Consider the following 14351-nt stretch of genomic DNA (forward strand, 5'->3'; position numbering starts at 1 on the left):
TACAGGATCTGTTAATGATTCAAATTCCTTTTAAAAAATTAATCTCACTAATCTAGTTATAAAATAATACTCTACAGATAATTATAATGGCTTTATGCATGTACACATATATATTCAGTTCCTTAAATATACAGGGTGGGATAATTATACATAAATGGATACATAAAGAACAAGGTAAATAAATAGTTAAGGAAATTGGGTCCACTTCCTGCACATGCATTTGATTTCTTCCTCCTGTGTAACCTGGTGTATTTGTTGCTAAACACAATGGGCCAAATTCTGCTCTCATCTGAACATATATAAATCTAGAATACCTGCACTTAGGGCATTGGTGTTACTTTGAACTGGTACTGATGTAAGCAGAATTTAGCTCATGGTAAGGTCAATTCTTTGACGATAATATATCTGTAGCATGTGGCATCCAAAGAAAAGGATCTATTCCATTGTTATAACAAGTCATCCTCCAAATGAAATTGAAACAGGGAGATAATCAGAAGGCAGAACTACAGCTGTGTTTAGTAAATGGCTAATCCAAGAAGGAAGCTGTTTACTTGGATTCTCATCCTATTGTCCTATAAAAAATTATCCCAACCAGCTGACAATCTCGACATTTGGCTTCTGAGTACGGAAATCAAGGAAAAGGGGAAAAAAGAAAACGGAAAAATTTGTCACTACAAAATTACTACTATATCTCAGAGAAAAATGGAGGATGCTAAGAAACAATTTATTTTTTCAACTTATGTCAATTTTTTTTAAAAAGACACAGCTTATTAGCTTTATTCATCAGTACTGCTTGTTATCTGAGCAAGGTCAAAATTTATCACATGGTTTTATTCACTTTTAAAATATACACTTTTTCATAACAGTGAATGCAATTCTAGAAACTTAGGGACTTATGGCAATGATTATCTTTGTCCTGGTTATTCTACACAATGAACAAGTGGATAATGATAATGCCAGTCTTATCCCTTCTGCAAATCCCTCTCAACATATGGAAATGCACTGCCTTCTACCTATAAGGTTTTCTGTTAAAGGATCTAGGGCTAAATGTCCGAATGTTGTGTGTACAGACCAGAATCTGAGAGTGTGCTTGTTTCCCCTTTGGTTTTCAAAAAGCAACCCAAAATGTTCGGAAATAAGGAGATGCATCTGCCAGAAAACATGGATGAAATTGGCGGGGGAGGGTAATCAAAAGAGAAATGTGCAGAGTTCTGCACATTTGTTATGTGGCCAGTAGCTGTTTATGCCACTGACATTGTAAAGCATGTGGATGTATAGGACTAGATGGGTCAGATAGAAAGAGGGGCCCCAATATGCAGGAGCAAGATTTGGTCACAAAAGGCTCTACAGCTGTCATGCACCTGTTCTATACAATATACCGGTTCTGTTCCATCCTGAGTATCTGAACACCATACTAGCATCACCATAGTATCTGAGCACCTTCCTGTAGTGCATTAACCGATATGACTAACATCTGCCATGGAGAATATGAGAGAGAGATCAAACTTCACATGACAGATGTTAGTTATATGGCATATAGCACTATTGACAGTGCTCATATACTGCAGTGGAAAGAGTAGTACAACGATAATATAAGCAGAAGTCACCTGATGTTATCCTCTTGGCTCTCCCCAGGGAGCAGCTCCTTTCACTGCCAATAGTAAGATGGAGTCTGGACCCCCACTGAATACAGAGCCAGTAGAAGGTAGACTTGAAAGGAAAGATAAGCAAAAGAGCTGAGCCTGACTTGTCATATGTCCTGGTCCCTTTCCTTTCTACCCTTCCTGAGACCTGCTCTCAGTTCCACTGCTTGGTAGAAAAGTATCAACTGACGCAACGTAGCAAACACGCACATACAGGGCATGTTACCAAAACTGTGATGATTTGTATTAAACAGCAAGGCACACAGCAAAAGCAATGGGACAACCTTTTCTGTTGACTGGTTTTAGGCTGGCCAGAGACCCGTCAAGAGATTCATCTCTCTACCCGCATCTATCATCGGGGTTTAAGATCGCCCAAAATAAAAACCAGCAAGGGAGTGTAGGAGTAAAATGCAGGTATGTTTATTAGAAACAAGGTAAGTAAACGGGGTATGCTATAAAGGACTCCCAACACATGTAGGCAAGGTAAACAGGCAAAGGTGACACTAGAACTATACTGACTGTGACCAAAATGGGTTTACTCCCTTCCCAAGATGGGCCCAAGGTAAGAGGTATGGAGGACTTGTGTCTGGAGCCTCCCGGCCTCACAATGCAGATTGGGTCTGGAACTGACCAGGTGACTCAGCAGGTGAGGAGTGGACCTCAGGCAACAGGTATGTGGTAACTCTGCTTGATGCTGGTGATTCTTCTTTCTCCTTCCCTGCGTCGTTGTGGGTGCAAGTAAGATCCAGATGAGAGGGTGGCAGCTAGCAGCTCACCCTTGTGTGCAAGTGTGTTAAACCCTCCCACAACCTAAGCCGTGGTGCTCTGGCTTACGCACCTGAGTAGAACACACTGCTGTGGTCCAGCACTCTGCCATTCAGATGGGGAGCAGCTTCCCTCTGACCTGCTAACCCTTATATGCCCTGCTGTTACTGGGCAGATCATATGTCACATGGTTGCCCGGTTTCCCGCCTTTCGGTATTAAGGGAAGGAAACTATAACTGAGGAGGGGGAAGAAGATCAGCCAAGATGGATTCCTAGTTGTTGTTGCCAGAAATTCAAGATAGCATGTGGGCATTAATGCCAAAACAGAAATAGAGAAAATTCTCCCCCTACATTTCCATAGGATGGTGTGGAAGGCTATGAATGGAGTGAACCAGGAATGGGTCATCAAAAGAGCCATGTTATCCATAGGGCAGGGAATTGTGCAGTAGTCCTGTGCTCTAGCTGTTGGCAATGGATTTCACCTGCCCACTTCCTCTGCACTCACCCATACAGAGCCCAGTTACTAGGGCTGTATTTAGGTGGCGTGTATTTCACCTAGAGAAGAGAAGAGAGTGAGAGAAGAAGAACAGGAGAGAATCCATGTGGCAAACCTATATCTGTTCTCTTCATGGTCTCAGGCAGCTTCATCAGCCTCATGTATATGGTACTTTGATGCTGCAATGAAAAACAAACCCACAGACAGAATACAACATACAGACAAACATTATACAATCTCCCCCCATCAAGTAACAGAATACCGTATGCTAGACTAGTAGCTAGGGACCTAGCCTGGGAGTCCTTAGACCTAGGTTTTAATTCTGGGTCTACTACTAGTCTGCTGTGTAACTCTATATGAGTCACTCTGCCTCTCTTTCACCTCCTGCCCATTGCCTGTCTTCACTGTAAACTCTTCGTAGCAGGGACTGTTTCTCACTGTGTATAGCACAATGGGGACCTGATCCTGGTTGGGGTCTGTACATATGGCTGTAATATAAATGAACATACAATAATCATTTTCCAGTCCTACACACAATCTCACTCTTTCAAGGCTGTCTGCTGCACTTGATATTAACGAATGAGGCTAATTGCCATCAAAATTGGACTGATATTATGTGAAAGGTAAATGCCAGGCACTAGTTTCTACTTGCAGGTGAATAATAATGTTGCCTACTCTCCATTCAATAATCCAATCTCCTAATTATCTGCAGGTCAGGGGCCTGATTCTTCTCTTATTCAAACCAGTTTTATACCAGTCTGATTTCATCAATGGAAGTGGAGTTATTCCTGATTGACTCTGGTTTAAGTGAGAAGTGGAGAAAGCTCCCAGTGTGCAGGAGCTAGGCAATTAGTCTGGAACAGCGGTTCTCAAACTGTGGGTCGGGACCCCAAAGTGGGTCCCTACCCCCTTTGAATGAGGTTGCCAGGGCTGGTTTAAACTTGCTGGGGCCTGGGGCTGAAGCCCAAGCCCCACTGCCCAGGGCCGAAGTCAAAGCCCCAGGGCTTCAGCCCTGGGTTGCGGGGCTCAGGTTGCAGGCCCCCTGGCCCTCTGCCTGGGGCTGAAGCACTTGAGCTTCAGCTTTGGCCCCCCTGCCCAGAGTGGTGGGGCTTGGGCTTTGGCCCCCCCACCCGGGGCAGTGGGGCGTGGGCAGACTCAGGCTTCGGTCCCCCCTTCCTGGGGTCATGAAGTAATTTTTGTTGTCAGAAGGGGGTTGCGGTACAATGAAGTTTGAGAATCCTGGTTTGGAACAAAAGTTGCCTTGGTGGCACTGCAGTGCAGAAGGCCTGGTGTTTGCTCAATGAAATTAGAATTTTACAGTAGTTTGGCTTGGCAGAGACTTCTAGAGGGTCATCTAGCCTGTAAACCTGCAACATGGCAGCAGGGCCGGCGCAACCCATTAGGCAACCTAGGCGGACGCCTAGGGTGTTGCGATTTGGGGGGCGGCGACCGCGGCGGTATTTCGGCGGCGGGACCTTCCGCCGCCTCTGTGGGGGGGCGGCATTTCAGGGCGGGACCTTCCGCTGCCTAGGGCGGCGGAAAAGCTGGTGGCGCTCCTGTATGGCAAGATATGACACTGGTCTCCCACAGTCTGTGTGGAAAAGCTGCATGAGAAAGGGATGTGGGGAAGTGTGGAAGAGTGCCTCTCCTTGCACAGAGCCAAGAAGTACAGTGGTGGTACTTAAAACTTGTCATTTGCCTTAGATAATTAAATAAGATTTGCATTTGCAGTAGTTAGCCTCAGTATCTGCAATATTCAAAGTACTGTAATGAACATTCTGGCTCATTACTGGGAACTGTTACCACCTAGATCAGTAGTCAGCCAGTAGATGGGTCCATAATCCCTCTAGCACAGGAAAGGTAGGTGTTGCCAGAGGTGAGAGGGATCTGGCACAGGAAGTAAGTAGCTAGAGGATATGTGGGTGGGCAGGAGCAGCAGATGAGAGGGAGCAGTCTGGGAGCTGATTGTGGAGAGAAGGCTGAGCAGCTTGGGAGCTGGGCCTGAAAGGCTGAGAGCTGGGCCACAACACTTGGGAGTGGCATGCAATTGGGGAGAGGCTATGAGAGGAGGAGAAGGCAGGAGCATGTGAAAACGGATTCAAACAAGATGAACAAAAGAACTGAACTCTGGCCAGGGGATCTGCAGGCCAGTGCATGATTTTCTCATGGAAAGAGTATCCCTGACACTTGGCTTGAGCAGCCCCACCTTTAGGGGCTGGGTTGGAAACTGTAATTTAGTTTGTTTACAGAAAGTCTTAAAGAAATTGTACCTGGGATAATTGCACTTTTCTTTCCAGAAGCCCTAGTAGAGGAGTCCTTTGTTTTGTCACCAGAATCTATGAGTATCTATGTGAACCCCCTGAGGGTGAGAATCTGAAGAGCCTGCCACTTGGTGCACCCCCAGCGTTTCTCTGTAAGCATGTGGTACACTCAGCACAAGAGGACTTGTTTAGGCCAGCACTCACAGTGACTCCCTGCAGTGGGGCCGGTTATGGTACTTTCTGCAGAAACACAGGAAAGTGCAAAGAATGCTGCAGATACTGAGGTAATGGTATCTATTTGTCTTAGGTAAAATTGCAAGTTGTCAGTACCTCCACCTCCATTAATGTTCTTTCAAGAGAAGCGGAGCTTGAAAAATGTGTTAAACATTTTTTTGCTGCAATGTAAAATGTCTTAGCTCCCATTTAATTTTATTCATGATTATTTACAATAAAGCAACTTTCATCTGTCCATAAATCCTTACCTGGTACATTCTTCTTCCAAATTGCTTTATTAATCCTTAGTTATTATTAATTAGAAATGGCACAAACAGCACAATCATTTCCTTAACTCTGTCTGACAGCTGGGCTTTAGTAGAGTACAAAGCGTGACTTTGGTTACTGGAATTTATTTTTCTCTTGCATTAACTATATCACATGGCAGTGCCAGCCATGAAAAGGAGAAAATATTTTTAATGTGTCATTTTTAACTGTAGAGACAATGCTTTATTATAACTATAATGGATCAGGATCCATGGTCGGTGCTTAAATAATGCAGACAGTCAAAACAGCTTTGTGTTCACAATTACTCAGCTTTTCCTCTTCACATTCTCTTCCTTCGCTATCAGTTTGCCCCTCTGCTGCAGACTAAATTGGTCCTTCTCCTGTGATATATGTTGTGGCTCCCACTGCTTAGACCATGCGTGACACAAATCAAACCATTTCCCTGCACTGGCTATTGATCTGGCAGGCTGTGCACACTTAACACTGCAAGATCTTGGATAATTGCTTAGTTCAGAGAGAACCCTCTCTTTCTCTTGACTGGTTCTCTTGATCATGTTCAGTGCACTTACTAACAATGCTCAGTCTGCTTCATTTTAGTCATCTACCTTGGGTCTAGTTGTTGATCTGAAAGGCATGCAAATAACTAGTGAGGATCAATGATGTGGAGTAGCTTTTCGCTGCGGTGTCTTAATTGTAACTTGACCCTGGGGAAATGGTGATAATACTATAGGAAACTATATTTGAAATCTTTGCATCGGAACTGGAGTCCTGATTGAACTTCTGTTTCATCCTTTTTCCTCTGAACAACACATTGTTGTTATTACTTCTAATGATCATCTTCATCTGATCAGTTAGTTAGTGGTGTGAAAATTGAACTGGTTTGCCAACCCTCATTACTTACTTGTACTCTCACACCTGTCATAAATCATGCTTCAAAACACAGAACAATTATAGGATTCCAATGTTGTTCTTTGTCCAAATTCTTTATAAAGCTAGGTACAGAGATTTGAAAATGCCACCACTTTCTGAAGCAAGGAAAATGTTTTATAATTGGATCTTGGCTTTTTCTAACACAGTTTGGACAAAGGATATCAAATTGTACTAAAATTTAGAAAATTGTTAATTAGAAATGAAAACGAAAGAAATATGACAGAAGAATTAAGAGAATGCTCTAATGAAAGAGTTCTAAAAAGAGGTTTGTTCTAATGGAATCTTCTTGATCATTCAGAGTAGTGGATACTGAGGGAATGGAAAGCATCATGGGCAGCAGGCGAGCCCCCTCTTTGGGGAGGCTAGCCCCGGCCTCGCCCCCGCCCATTCTGTCTCAGGCCCCACCCTCCACCTGCCAGAGCCCCGAGCGCCCCCCTGCGGCCAGAGCCCTGAGCCTCCTCATGGCTGGAGCCCCGAGCCCGCTTCTCCCAACCCTGCGGCCAGAAGAGTCCTGGCCAGCCTGTCCCAGCCATGCCAGCTGGCCCAAGCCACCTCAGCTGGCCCTAGCTGTCCAAGCCACGCTGGCTGACCCGATCACCGGGCTGGCCCAATCCACTGGACCAACCCCCAGGCCTGCTCAAGCACCATCCCAAGCCTCCCCTGGCCGCTCCAGCCCCTGGCCACCGGCTGGCCTGAGCCCCAAGCTCCAGGCCACTGGCTGGAGCTGAGTCTCCACCAGCTTCAGGGAAGAGGGGGAGTGAGGGTGGGGCCTTGGGGCGGAGCATGGGCAGAGCCACAGCCTGGGTTAGTGGAGGTTTAGCATCCCCTGGCCTTAGATACCTGCCGTCCATGGAAAGCATATGTTAGGAAAGGGCACGTACAGCCGTGGGTAGATAGTCAAGCAGCATACAAAGTAGATGCAGAAAAAGGGATTAGGAGAACAATGAAGAGAAAAAGAGATGTGGGAGAGAGAGGTGTGGTCTAGTGGTCTGAGCATATGATCGGAAACCATGAATTTAGGTTTTCTAGCCTGTATTCTTGCAAAATATGGCAAAATAATATTTGTGAATATTTTATTTAATGATTTTCTCCCTCCTCATTGATTAATGCATAACATTCCCCATTATCTGGCCAGGAAGTATGGTTTCATGGTTTAAATTGGGCTTAGGAGTAGAATCTTTTTGGATGAAACATTTTTAGCTCAAAAATGCGTACTCAAGTTGGCTGAAGCATTTTGTGAATGTCTGTCAAATTTGCCAAGTTATTTTGGCTGAAATTTTTTTTTTGAAAAAGTCAAAATTACTTTTTTATTTGAATTTTCCTTTAAATTTATTTTTTTTTAAAGGTAAAAAACCCTCAAAAATTAAACAAAACATTTTGGATTGGGTAAAATGTTTAGTTTGACCCCAAATTAATTTTTTTTAACTTTTCATTTTGCTAAAAAAAAATATTTCAGGTCTATTTGAAACAAAAATGTTTTTCAGTTTCGTGGTTTGGCCACCAATGTGAAAAATTGGTTCTTTGCATAACTCTACTCAACAGATCTCATCTCTACCCCAAACTTCCTATGTGATGATAAGTAAATTGCTTAACTCAGAGCTTAAGCTTTGTGTCCCTAAAAGATGGACACTAATACTTCCATATCTCTTTGGGGTGGATTGAAGATAAATTAATTAATGCTTCTGAGGTGTTCAAATACTAAGGTCAGGGAGCCTGTGTAAATATGTAGACCAATAGCCCAGTTCTTCAAACGTGTGAGTACGATCCATCAAATACATTATTTATGATATTTTAAAAATTGGCATTTGATTTATTCACTAATAAATCTGTCACTCTTTGGTCAGATCTACCTCTGTTGTTTTGGGCAAGTAATCGCCTTAAAACTTACCTCTTCTGTGAGCCCTACAAATCATTACTGTCTGTCAGTGATAAGGTAATTGGCATGCCTAGATTTCCATTTTTATGCTACATTCGTTCAGATTTTTACTTCTTCCTCCCAACCTCACTCACCCTGTTGTCCAGTTTGTCCATCTATTGTGTCCTGTCTGACCAGAGGATTGTGTGTTCTCTGAGGCTGGGACTGTACTCTTTGTTATTTGTGTATATAACACTTAGCACAATGGGGCCCTCACCCATGACTGGGATTTTAGGTTCTAATGTAACACAAATAAATAATAATAACAATAAATAATAGTAATACATATAAAATGGGGCTAACAAGATTTGTCCACATCTCAGGTTGGGTTTGTAAATAGATAATGCTAGTAAAGTGACTTGAAACTGTTCATAAAATTCCCTTTCAATACATGATGGAACTCAGTAGAAGATTTTGCAAACTGGGAACGAGTCTCACATTTTCAACCAATTACCACTAAGACAACAGTTGGAAACAGTTTTTTTTCCTTGTATTATTAAATCGACCTCCAGCTACATAGAGAAGAGTACCTTCTTTCTACATACAGCATTATATTGCACACTGTCAACTGTCAGAAACACTTAACGTCATGCTGAAAATGTTTTATTTCTACACAGTTCCTCTCTTGGAATGTGCTGTTGTTAAAAGAAAGGACAAGTAAGGCAGTTGAAGGTTACACTTGCACCACAAAATCTGGAATCTTTTCAATTATAAATAGTGAATTCTATGAAACAGCTGCAACACTTTTCTGAATTCTTTGTTTTTGACTGCTTTCCCTTCATGCCTTGAGCAACCAAAAGGATTAATTCTGGGTAGTTATTTAAATATAGTAACTTGCTAAAAATCCTCTGCCAAGATCAGAGAAAAGGGATTAGGATTAAACTCCTCTAATCAGACTTTTTTTTTCCCTTATAGAGACTCCTGCACTTCAAGAAACAAAAATTAACACTGTAGGGATGGCACATTGTCTTATATTTTTATCAGTGCCGATAAATGCTTTCCTTTTAAAATATAGTGCAAAGGATTATCTACAACTTTTGTCTATAGGTGCCATGCAGATGACTAAGAATGGCACTAAATAGTTCACTTCCAAAACCATCTGTGTTCCTCTTTTACCAGCATGTGGAACAGGACTGTCTTTCACTCTGTTTGTATTGTGCCTAGCACAGTGTGGCTTCCAATCTCAGTCAGATTCTACCCAACCCACCTCCCTTAGGTGCCCTCATAATTCAAATCATTAATAAAAATCATATTTTCTGGTCACTCATAGGTACATCCCTTATGTGGCAGATGAGGTACAGTACTTTTTAAAGGATGATCATATCTGCAGATGGTTCCTTAAAACCACAGTCACCCTTTGGATACTGACTGGTTAAAAATATTTCATATTGTATCTTTTACTCCTGAAAAATTGATTCTGGTGGAGCTTTTCTGACAGAATAACTGTTGTTGTATGTAAATCATAGACAGACATTTAGATAACGTGCCTGTGTGACTGAAAACGGGGGCTCACTAAAAACAAATTCTGTTTCATGAAAAAATTCAAGTTTTAAAGTGTTTTCACATCAGAGTCAATTTTTTTGTGGTGTGTGAGAAAAAACATGATGGAGAGAGTAAGTTTTCCCAGAATAGCCAATAGCCCAGTGGTTGGGGTACTCATGGGGGGTGGAGGACACCCAGGTACAAATTGCTGCTCTTCCTGATTTGGAGTAGGGACTTGACCCTTGGTCTCCCACCTCATAGTGAAGGGGCTATTCTAGGTGCTCTGTAGTTCTAACCAGAAATAACCACTGGGCTACTCTACACTCTCTTTGGTTTTGACCAGTAATCCCATCTGTTGGATTCCCTTTGAGACCTTTTCCATTCAGCTTTTCCAGAACACCTGGCGAGGTTCTGGGAGAACACTCCATCCATTCTCTGGGACCCCCAAAAAACTCACTTTGGCTCTAGCTCATCACTCAGGTTACTTTATTAGGCATGTAACAGCATTTTGCCCACACTGGGTAGGCCCAGATGAGGGGGTTTAGGTACAGGGTGACACCAGAATTCCAATTCACGTCGTTCACCACAAAGTTTATATACATCTTTCTGAGCTATATTTCTTACATGTAAATACCAGTCATGTTGCAGACTGTGTAAAGCAAGCTTATCAGTTCAGGGTGTTTCTGCCTACTTTGTTTACTATGAACATACCCACAATAGTTAGTTTCTGCCTCCCTTATTTAGTATAAACATATGCTCAATAGTTAGTTGTTTCAGCGGTTACTTGTTCAGCCCTGTCTATGTCAGCTAAGCCAGCCCTACACCAACGTTAACCCAAGAAACCGTCCCAAGGAAACTGTTTTTGAAACTGATATGTTTATGTGAAAAGTTTTGGTTTTGACAAATCAACATTTTCTGAGGAAAAGATGTTTAGTTGGAAAATTCCTGACCAGCTCTAGTGAAAATAGCTCTTTTGATGAAGGATAATGTAGACACATTGCACTAGGTCATGGTTGATATGCCACACCACTTCAGGAGGAGCATAGGGAGATAGTGCCTCAGGCAGGCTGGAGCATGGTAGGCACGTGCAGATGCCCATGCTGCCCGACCCTGCCAGTGCAGCACTGGGTGCACAATGTTATTACAGACCAGGAAAAAAAGGGCAGTGTTCTGTTAAATTTCACCTGTTCTTTCTGCTGATTTTTCACTAGCTCATTCTGTGACTATGGCCCCTTATGCTATTATGACCCCCAATGGAGACAACATTATGACAGAAACCTTGGCTTAGCACTGAAAATAAAACTGCTGTTTGTAGCATCTTCTTTATATAATATATTTCTCATTTTTAATTTAACTTTGAACTCATACTTGTTTTTCTCAGCTTTTGTAAGCTATTTATTACATTATGGCTACTCTTTTTTCTTAGATCTGCTTTAGCACTTTCCATATGTTTTAGATGCTATTTTAATAATAATAATAATAAATGGAGATATCCTATCTCCTAGAACTGGAAGGGACCCCAAAAGGTCATTGAGTCCAGCCCCCTGCCTTCACTAGCAGGACCAAGTACTAATTTTACCCCAGATCCCTAAGTGGCCCCCTCAAGGATTGAACTCACAACCCTGGGTTTAACAGGCCAATGCTCAAACCACTGAGCTAGCCCTCCCCCCTACTATGAGCATTTATTACAGCTAGGCTCAAGGGGGTGGGTTTCAGTATTACTTCTGGTATTCCCTCAATCATCATGTTTTGGTTTTAAAAGATAGAAATCTAAAAGCACCTCTGACTTTGTTTGGTAGATCTGTAGGAATACAGAGTATTTTATACCTTCTGGGACAGAGTCTCAGCTATGCTCATTTACACCAGTTGAGAAGCTGACTTTTTAAATTTACCCCAATCAGTCATGCCAGACTCAAACTAAAACAATAACTTCCTTTTCTCCTGTAAATAATTCTCGCCTTGTTTCTAGGAATATGAGGGGAATAAAAAACAAACAAACATGCAAGTGCTACTGTCAGCATTGCCACAATACATATAGACCTGTGCAAATTCTTATCCCTAGGTGTTGCCCATATACATATACGAGCACACAAAATCCATCCCATAACACTGCCTAGAGGACTATATGATAGCAGCATGCAAAATTCCACCCCTCCTTTGGCCAAATGGCCATAGGAGTGTGGGGGGAATGACTAACCTTTGAAGTGCTGTGGGAGCACCTTCAAATCTAGTATCACAGCTCCTCTGGTTTAAGACTCCTGCGCTTCCATTCTTTGTAGAAGGAGAAAATAGGAGGCAACTTTTCCTCCCTGCCTTAAGGCAGTGAGTTCTCAACAGGGAGGTTAGAGATGATTTAGAATTTAAGCTTTTTGGGGCAAGGACTGTCTCTCACTATATGTTTGTTCAATGCTTAGCATAATGGGGCTGTGATCATGCTTGGATCCTTTACTATAATAATCATCATAATAAATATAATATGGTCACAGATTGCACCATTGCTGGCGTTTCAGGGGCTTGATGATTGGGGAGAGTTCACATTGAAAAGTGACCAAACCTTGCCTAATCCTTGCTTTCCTAATGCCTCCCTGCTCTGTTCCCTCTATACCAGAAGGCATAAAAGGAGTCAGTCCTCCTCTCTGGGACTGGGGCTCCAACATCTCCCTCACTTTCCCCTTCCTGCAACATTGTGTGCATGTGTCTGTGGGGCAAGATTAATCTATGCCAGCATCCCGTGTGAGGAATACCTAGGACATAGTGTAGCTATTTTTGAATATCTTTGACATTACTGAGTGAGTCATAACCCACCAGCGATGATCTGCCTCCTGGACACAATTCTGTCAACAGGGGAGAGATTCAGGAAAGGTCGGATTCTCTTCTGATTCAACTGTCAGTGTCTAGTGCACATCACTAATAGGAAGCCAGGTAAATCTCCCAGGCTCATGAGGCTTAAGTATGCAGTTTTACTGACTTAGCTCAAAGTTAACATTATTTTAATGCTGAGCACACCCTGGATATTAACAAAGACTTTGTTTCATTCTTGGACGGACAGATGTCTGAGCCTTAGTGTTGTTTGCCTGGAGCCAGATGGAATCCTGCCAAGATGCCACTAGTCCTGTGGAGCCATGACACCTGACTGCTCTCATGCTGTCAGAAACATCAGCAGCTCACAGGACTTTGAGAACTTACATTGCTGGGTTTTCTGACTTCTTGTCATTCTGGTCTGTCCCTGATGTGGCCTGTGCCTGAGGAATAAGTTTCTGTTTTTCTAGAGTGCTGGTATAACCAGGGATCTCCTTATCAGTGGTGTTCAAGTGCTTTGCTGATGTCTCATTTTGGGACCAAATGATGAATTTCCCAAAACCTGGCAGTCTTGTTAGTGTGCAGACTTCTGCAGGGTTTGGCAGGAGCTGAAGTCTTCATATGGATTGGTGTCTACCAATTACTGTACAGGTTGATGGTCTTTGCTTATAGCTTTTGAGAATACTGATGGCTCTGAAAATTTGATCTTTAAGGTAGCATTAGCAGTAGCCTTCTTTGGAATTTTCTGGGTTTGAAAACATGTAGCATTGTCCTTGTTCTGGAACCTGGTTTTGTGACTGAAGAGGTGGGTACGTGGTCCAAAATAGTATGTGGGGAGACAGGAAAGTGGATGTTTGTTTGGTTAAAGATCTGCTCATTACCTTCCTACTTATTTATCCATACCAATTATGCACATAGAGTATCAAGTTCATCAAGCTGTGCCCAAAGAGTTCAGGTATCAGACCTTTAGGATCAGAGTAGTCACTGATCAGAGTACCACTGATCATGGTAGGGTTAGGGTCCCATACAATCCATCAGCACTCTGAATGTAAGTCCATTCAATTTACGTGGTGAGCCCATTGCGGGTAGCAATAGGTCTGGGGGCTGTACTCTTTCTTTTCTTTTGTCTTATTTGTTTATACCTGTGTTTTCTTTGTCAGAGTGTGTGGACTGGTGGCTAGTGGAAGGAGCAGATTGCAGGTGGATTTTGTGGCAGAGAAAGACTAGCACTGAAATAAGGAATGACCAGTTAATACTGTGTCTCTGCTCCCTAGAGTGAGGTGCTGGGTCTTCCACATACCTTAATTGTTCAGGGTAGGCTTCCTGGTTAAGGTTAAATGTAACTTGTACAGTCTTTTCCTCACCCTCCCTGGATGGTCAGAAATATTCCTAAAGAGGGTTTGGCAGGGAACCAATAGGCCAACTAGGACTGATGAAGTGAATAGGAAAGCAGCCACACAGGCAGTGGAGATGGGAGTGATCATCTAAAGCTGTGAAAGTTTGTTTTGAGATGACAGTGTTCCCTCTGTGACACAGGTTTGAACAGGTATTTTTTTTTA

The sequence above is a fragment of the Terrapene carolina genome, unplaced genomic scaffold (genome assembly GCF_002925995.2).
Source record: "Terrapene carolina triunguis isolate 2854851 unplaced genomic scaffold, T_m_triunguis-2.0 Scaffold84, whole genome shotgun sequence".
Taxonomy (NCBI): domain Eukaryota; kingdom Metazoa; phylum Chordata; order Testudines; family Emydidae; genus Terrapene; species Terrapene triunguis.